General features: G+C 47.0%; 1 protein-coding gene across 4 annotated transcripts in view; it reads left to right on the forward strand.

The window, feature by feature from the left end:
• FHIT (fragile histidine triad diadenosine triphosphatase) overlaps window positions 1–5,324 on the forward strand; it is a 1,481,620-nt gene extending 1,476,296 nt beyond the window's left edge. For 2 of the 4 annotated variants that reach the window (XM_034997431.1, XM_034997430.1), the window contains one exon: window positions 4,485–4,789. The gene's annotated coding sequence lies outside the window, so the exon portion shown is untranslated. Of the gene's footprint in view, window positions 1–4,484 lie in introns of all 4 variants that reach the window. The other 2 variants (XM_034997432.1, XM_034997429.1) reach the window with 2 other exon arrangements.
• The last annotated feature ends 689 nt before the right edge of the window (window positions 5,325–6,013 follow it).

Consider the following 6,013-nt stretch of genomic DNA (forward strand, 5'->3'; position numbering starts at 1 on the left):
CGGGGTGAGCCCCAACTCGCTGAAGAGCACACGGCATCTCCCCTCCTGAGCGGGGCTGGCCCCACGGTGCCCTCAAGGATGCACAGCTGCGGGACTGGGCCACAGGGAAGTTTCAGGGGAAGTTAACGCACACTTTCTCATCAAAGAAAGTTGTGATATTAATCAGTATGAGTGGCGCACCTCAGAGAAGTGGTTTAGAGGTAGGAAACTTGGCGTGAGGTCGCCCTGCTCTCTTGAGTCTGTCCTCGCACCGCTGGGTTTCTGGCCACTGTGCTGGGGGGGTAACCCCTTCTATCTCTAGATGGAAGGATAATTGCACTGCCTGAGTTCCTCATCAGAGTGGCTCTCTGTTCCTCACCATTTCTCCCCCAGCTTCCCCTCTACCCACTTACTCTAAGTGATTGCCACCAGCGGCTTTTGTGGCCCAATTTCTGAGACCAGTTTATTAAGAAAAAGCTGAAAAGCAGAGGTCAGAGGTGCCTGCCCGTAGAAAATTGCTCCTCTTGTTTTTGGTGTGAGCAGAATGACTTTCCATGGCTGCCTGCCTGCAGCTCTAGCCTGCTAGGAACAACGAGTTACTTTTGAAAGAAGAGAGATCTTGCAGAGGAATTTGATGTCGGTGTCTCAAGACTTTGTTTTGCTGGTGAGTGTGATGGCTTTGCCTTAAAACCCTTTCTGTGACATCCCTGGTGTGGATGCAGAACAGGTCATCTTATTTAACCTCAGGGGCAGGAAGCACTTACCCTTGAAGGCCACCATTTGCCTGGAATGTGCGGCCCTGCTAAGGCCGCAGCAGACAGACCTTACTAGAAGTCGGATGTTTCCATCTGAGACCTATTGAAACTTGTCTCCAGCACAGGGCACTTGGAGCATTTTATTGGGAGCACCCTTTGGAGCTGAATCAAAAAGGAGACAGAGTTGGAACTCTTTGCTTTCACACATAGTGGTTTCCACCCAGAGGTCTAAGCCACCCTTCCAACCCGTTAGATCAGAATCTTGCGGGGGCGGGTAGGATGGAGGCATGTCATTTTTTTTTTTTAGACGTCCCCAGGTGATTCCAGTGAATAGCCAAGTTGAGAAACACAACCTTCAAGAAACTGAAGGGGACATTGTGTTGAGTTTTTGTGGCCCCAGATGTTCCTTTCGCCTTCTGTCAGTAGGATGGACCATGGCCAGCTCCCTCCGAGGTTCACCTACAGAAGAGAGAGACGTTGATCTGTTTTCTTAGCTTCAAAGCAGAAACTCCTCCTCTGGGCCTATCAGAGAGGAGGCGGCACAGAGGACGAGGTAGAAGCCTCCCTCACTGAGACACTAGTGAAAAGATGTTGCCTTGAACGCACGCAGAGGTTGGCTGAATCTGTTGAAAATGGGAGACTCTCCTCCCATTTTGTGGAGAAGGACTTTTTGGAGTATGACACCGGCGCGGTCAAGAAGTGAGCATGGTTCAGGTCATAAGCTGGGGGATCCGTTTGGTATCTCCACTTCTGCCTGTACTCACTAACGCATGACAACAAAACGCAAATCGACGTAGAAGACTTGCCTGAGGCCTCCAGGGAGAGCCAGATGAGAAGATGACAGCACCCACCACACAGCCAGCCCTATCCAAAACTTAATCTTTCTCCTTTAGACATTTTTATTTTCCTTCCAAATTCGAAGCTCTCCTTTCCAAAAATCTCTTCTACAGCCCAGGGTCATGGTGCTTCCCTTCTGCCTTTATTCCCTACCCTGCAAAACAAATCTCTCAGATGAACTTCATAATACTCCCTGTTATTCCTCAAGCACGGCCTTGCCGGGGAGTGGGGCATCCTCGGTTCATCTGCCACCAGATTAGAGAAGTAGAAAGACTTGAAAAGCACATGTTCGTGGCAGTCAATCACACTTCACACATTCTGGGCCCATGCTCTCTGTCCTTGAAGCTCCAGAAAGGCCACATTTTTGGGACTGGTTGCCTGGCACCCAGTCATCTCTTGCCTCGCCGCATCCTGTGCCGAGTGTCTCCCCACAGGGGCTGGAAGCGCCTTGAGGATCCCATCACTCACCTCTTTGCACCTCCTCAGGGTCTCACTCACACTTCAGTAAAGACATTTGATGATATACCCAGGCAATCCCAAAAAACACCACTGTCTAAAGGGGCTATTAAAAGGAACTAAGGACATGAAGGGCACCTACTATATGACATCCAACCAGAAGGTGGGAAGATGAGCACCTTGCCCAGAGGCACCCTCTCCAAAAATGAGACTGAATCTCTTGCTGTGTTAGCTAAGCTCTGACGTTCACTTGCTTTGACTGGCAATGCAATCTGGAGAAAAAATCACAGTAGTGACACCAGGGGCTCACCCAAGTGAGTGCTTGCAGTGGGCGAGGCTCTGCTCCAAGTGCTTTGTGTGCATTCACCGGCTCAGTCCTCTCCCCGACCCCAGCCGGGCATGCTCCACATGGCCTACAGACACACAGCCAGTCAGTCATGAGGCTGGACTTCAGACCCAAGTCTCCGCAAAGCCCGACACATACCCTCTGTGTGCTCTGGCATGAGAAGCAGACTCTGCTTCCCACAAGCTTCCAGGCTCACTGGAGAAAAGGAACTGCTGAACATAAAGCCTGCAGAAGCTAGGCAGACAGTTTGGATGCCAGCGCTTATGAGGGATGTGTGCAGAAGCATTGGAAGTGGACTGACAGAAAGCCTGCTCAGGTACAGAGAGAGGCTTCCATGGAGATTCAGAAATTACAGGGTTGGTGTCCAGGAGAGCGGGTGCGGCCAATAACATAGGGCCACAACGTTCAAAAGACCAAAAATAAAACCGAGGGAAACTTCTCCTAGGACATAAATCTGCCCTAGACAGGTAAGGTGGAGGAAAAGAAAGGGCACATCCATTTTCAGGCCTGCACAGGTGCCTCTGACTCAAAGTCAATAATTGTTCAAGGACAAAGGCAATGATGAATGATTGGGAGATGACCTGTATGTCCAGACAAGATGGGTGGTGCTGGGCACAATAGAGAACAATCCCAATGTCATATAGAAAGGAGACAGGCCCCCATCTCTGGGGATGGGGGGCGTTGCAAACTGACTGGTGCATACACCCTTTCCACCCCTCACTCACAGATAGCAGCAGATGCCAGGGGGTGGGGCAGTGGATCCTGAGCTCAAATGTGAAGGCTGAAGCAGAAGTGGTTAGGCTTCTATATTCTGGGTCCTAGAAGGGACCAGATGTGACTCCAAAGGGATGCCCTGCCTGCCCTTTGCTCTCTGAACTTGGTATGAACTTACAGAAAAAGCATAATGCTAGACTCACTAAAAACTCTCTCCATGTGTCAGGGTCTCCTCACCCAGGTAGGGCTGAACAAGCCCATACTGGGGACACCCTTAAACTACGCACTGGACCTAGAAAGCAGAGGTTTTGCTGCTCAGCCTCCCAGATCTCTGTCCACAGGGTTGCACACAGAGCCATCAATTTAGCAGACAAATAGGAAACAGGAAGTGAAAAGTGATGTAGATCTGCACTGAAGTCTTTTGAAAACATTGAAGGGGAAGTCAATTTGTGCTTCTCAACAAAGTTCCTCAAAACCTCTTCCTATATCACACCCGTGGTAGCTATGCCAACATCTCCCAGCACCCCTTCTTTCAACCTTCCCCCAGTAACATGGAATCTAGCCCAGAAAATTCTCATCTTTCCTCCTCTCCTATTTAATTTTCTCTTTCCCATAACTGTCTGCCTTTCCCAATGTCCTCCAAGCCTCACCCTGTCTAGTTCCCAACCACTCCCACTTACTGATACCAATAATTAAGGCCCAGAAGCCAAGGATCCAACATGTTCTCCTTTGGGGTAGAGGGAGAATGCCAGAGATATGAAAGGCATTTGTATGATCTAGGGGTTTTTTCTTTCCAAGATTAACCTCCCCCTTTCCTATTTTATGAGTAGAAATTGTTTTAATTCTCGCCCAAATCCTTAAGGTAACTTAGCCTTGAAGCAAAGCAAATTCTGCCTGCTACACACTAGTTCAATAATTCCCCAATTCTCAGACTCTTTATGGAGAGCTCATTAAAAAGCACAGATTTTCAGGCCTCTCTCCAGACCTGCTGAGTCAGAATGTGGGGAACTCAGGAAATCTGTGTTTTTAACAAGCTCACCAGGTAATTCTGGTAACATCTATGCTTGAGAATCCGTCTTACCTACAGGTCTGAATTGACTTCATTTGTATGTAAGCCTCATGTCCATAAAATAGATTCTTAAGAGACCACACAGCTGAACTCTGGGGCATGGGGTGTGGACAGAAGCCACAGAAAATGTGGGAATCCAGGGAGTATCAACAGGGTTGGAACCCACCTATTTCACACATTCTGCCCACATCTATATGGCTTCTTCGAAATTGTTAGTGGCAATCCAACAGATTAGCAGTAAGCAAACTTATATTTTATTTATTGCCATAACTCAAAAAATGCTATTGGTTCTAACTAAACATCTGTTTTTATGTTCTGTCATTTCCAGGCATGAAAGCAACTCGAACAAATCCCAAGACATAAGGAAATGGGCCTCGTTCTCTAGGACTCTGCAGCATTGGAAATGAAGCTAAGCAGACTTTATTACATCCTACAATTCTGCAACCTTTTGTGAAGCATTTTATTACACTTGTGGAAGCCATCGAGGTTATGTTTCAATCACGATGACTGACGGGCTAACTTCAAAATAACAGGATCGACAGCCCTTCCACACTGCCTGGGCTATGTACTTAGAATAGAACCTTTTCTGAATTGTCCCTTGGCCTAGATGGAAATAAAATGGTAGTTAAAATATTTATTTTGTGTGTTGGATAACTTAAAAATTGATATTTTGGGGCCTCGGAAAGGCATAACTGAGTAAGTCGATCTGTTAGAACTACCGTGCTTCCTGTAACCAAAGGTTTGTTAAAGCTGAGATAAAATTTAGAGAGTTTCCATTTTTGGTAGCAAACAAAACAGAACAAGAAATGCATAACCTTTCCTCGGCTGTATTTTCCTCCTGCCTTGGGTGCAGAGAGGCAGAGCTGAAAGAGCTTAAGATGGCAAAAATGGGCTTCAGGAAACTAATAAACATGTAATGAGGAGATCGGACACCTCGGACTGGGCTATCTGAGTGGCAGGAATGTAACAAAAGGGAATGGAAAGGCTCTTGATATTGGCTGAGGAAGCATGCCCCTTGCCCATAATAGTCAATTTCTTTAAGGAAGGATGACAGAAGTAGGCTTTTTCTTTCCTCTGGTATATTAATAAAAGGGGAGATTTGAGTTTATAGAGAAAAATAAAACCTATCAATGGCACTGCAATAAAGAGCAACAGAAAGCCTCCCTGAGACTCTCTTTTGCCTTATGGGCTACTCCCTGATCCCAACACCATCATCGACATATGGTGCATTCGTTTCCAATGAGTTGCTGCAACAAATTACCACAAACTGGGTGGCTTCACATGACAGAAATGTGTCCCCTCACAGTTCTGAAGCTCAGAAGTCCAAAGGCCAGTGAAGCCCTGCTCCCTTTGGAGGCTCTGGGGGAATCTCCTAGCTGATGGTGGTTGCTGGCAAACCTTGGATTTTCCTGACAAAATCCCAGTCTCTGCCTCTGTCTGCACCTTCCCCCTCTTCTGTGTGTCTCCTCTGTGTATCTCTTCTAAAGACACTGGTCACTGGATTAAGGGCCCACCCAAATAATCCAGAATGATGTTCTCATGGTCTTAATATCTTTCACTTAATTATATCTGCAAAGGCCTTTTTTCAAAATAAGAAAACAGGGGTTCCTGGGATTTGACATGGATGTATCTTGTGGGAGGAGGGCACCATCCAACCCACTCCCTAAGACATTTGGTGTTTGGCTGTTTCCGATCTAGTATAAGCCAATAAACTGCGTATGACGATCACATCGTCTTTCAAATTTTCTTATATGTCTTTGCCAAAGCCCCATTTATTGACAATGGTTTGGCAGATGCCTTCTTGAGACCCCAAAGCCTCTCATTCCCAAGCCTCCTCTGAGATGCTTCTTTCTTAGC

This window comes from Mirounga leonina, unplaced genomic scaffold (assembly GCF_011800145.1).
Source record: "Mirounga leonina isolate KUSES-001 unplaced genomic scaffold, KU_Mleo_1.0 Mir_94, whole genome shotgun sequence".
Classification (NCBI taxonomy): domain Eukaryota; kingdom Metazoa; phylum Chordata; class Mammalia; order Carnivora; family Phocidae; genus Mirounga; species Mirounga leonina.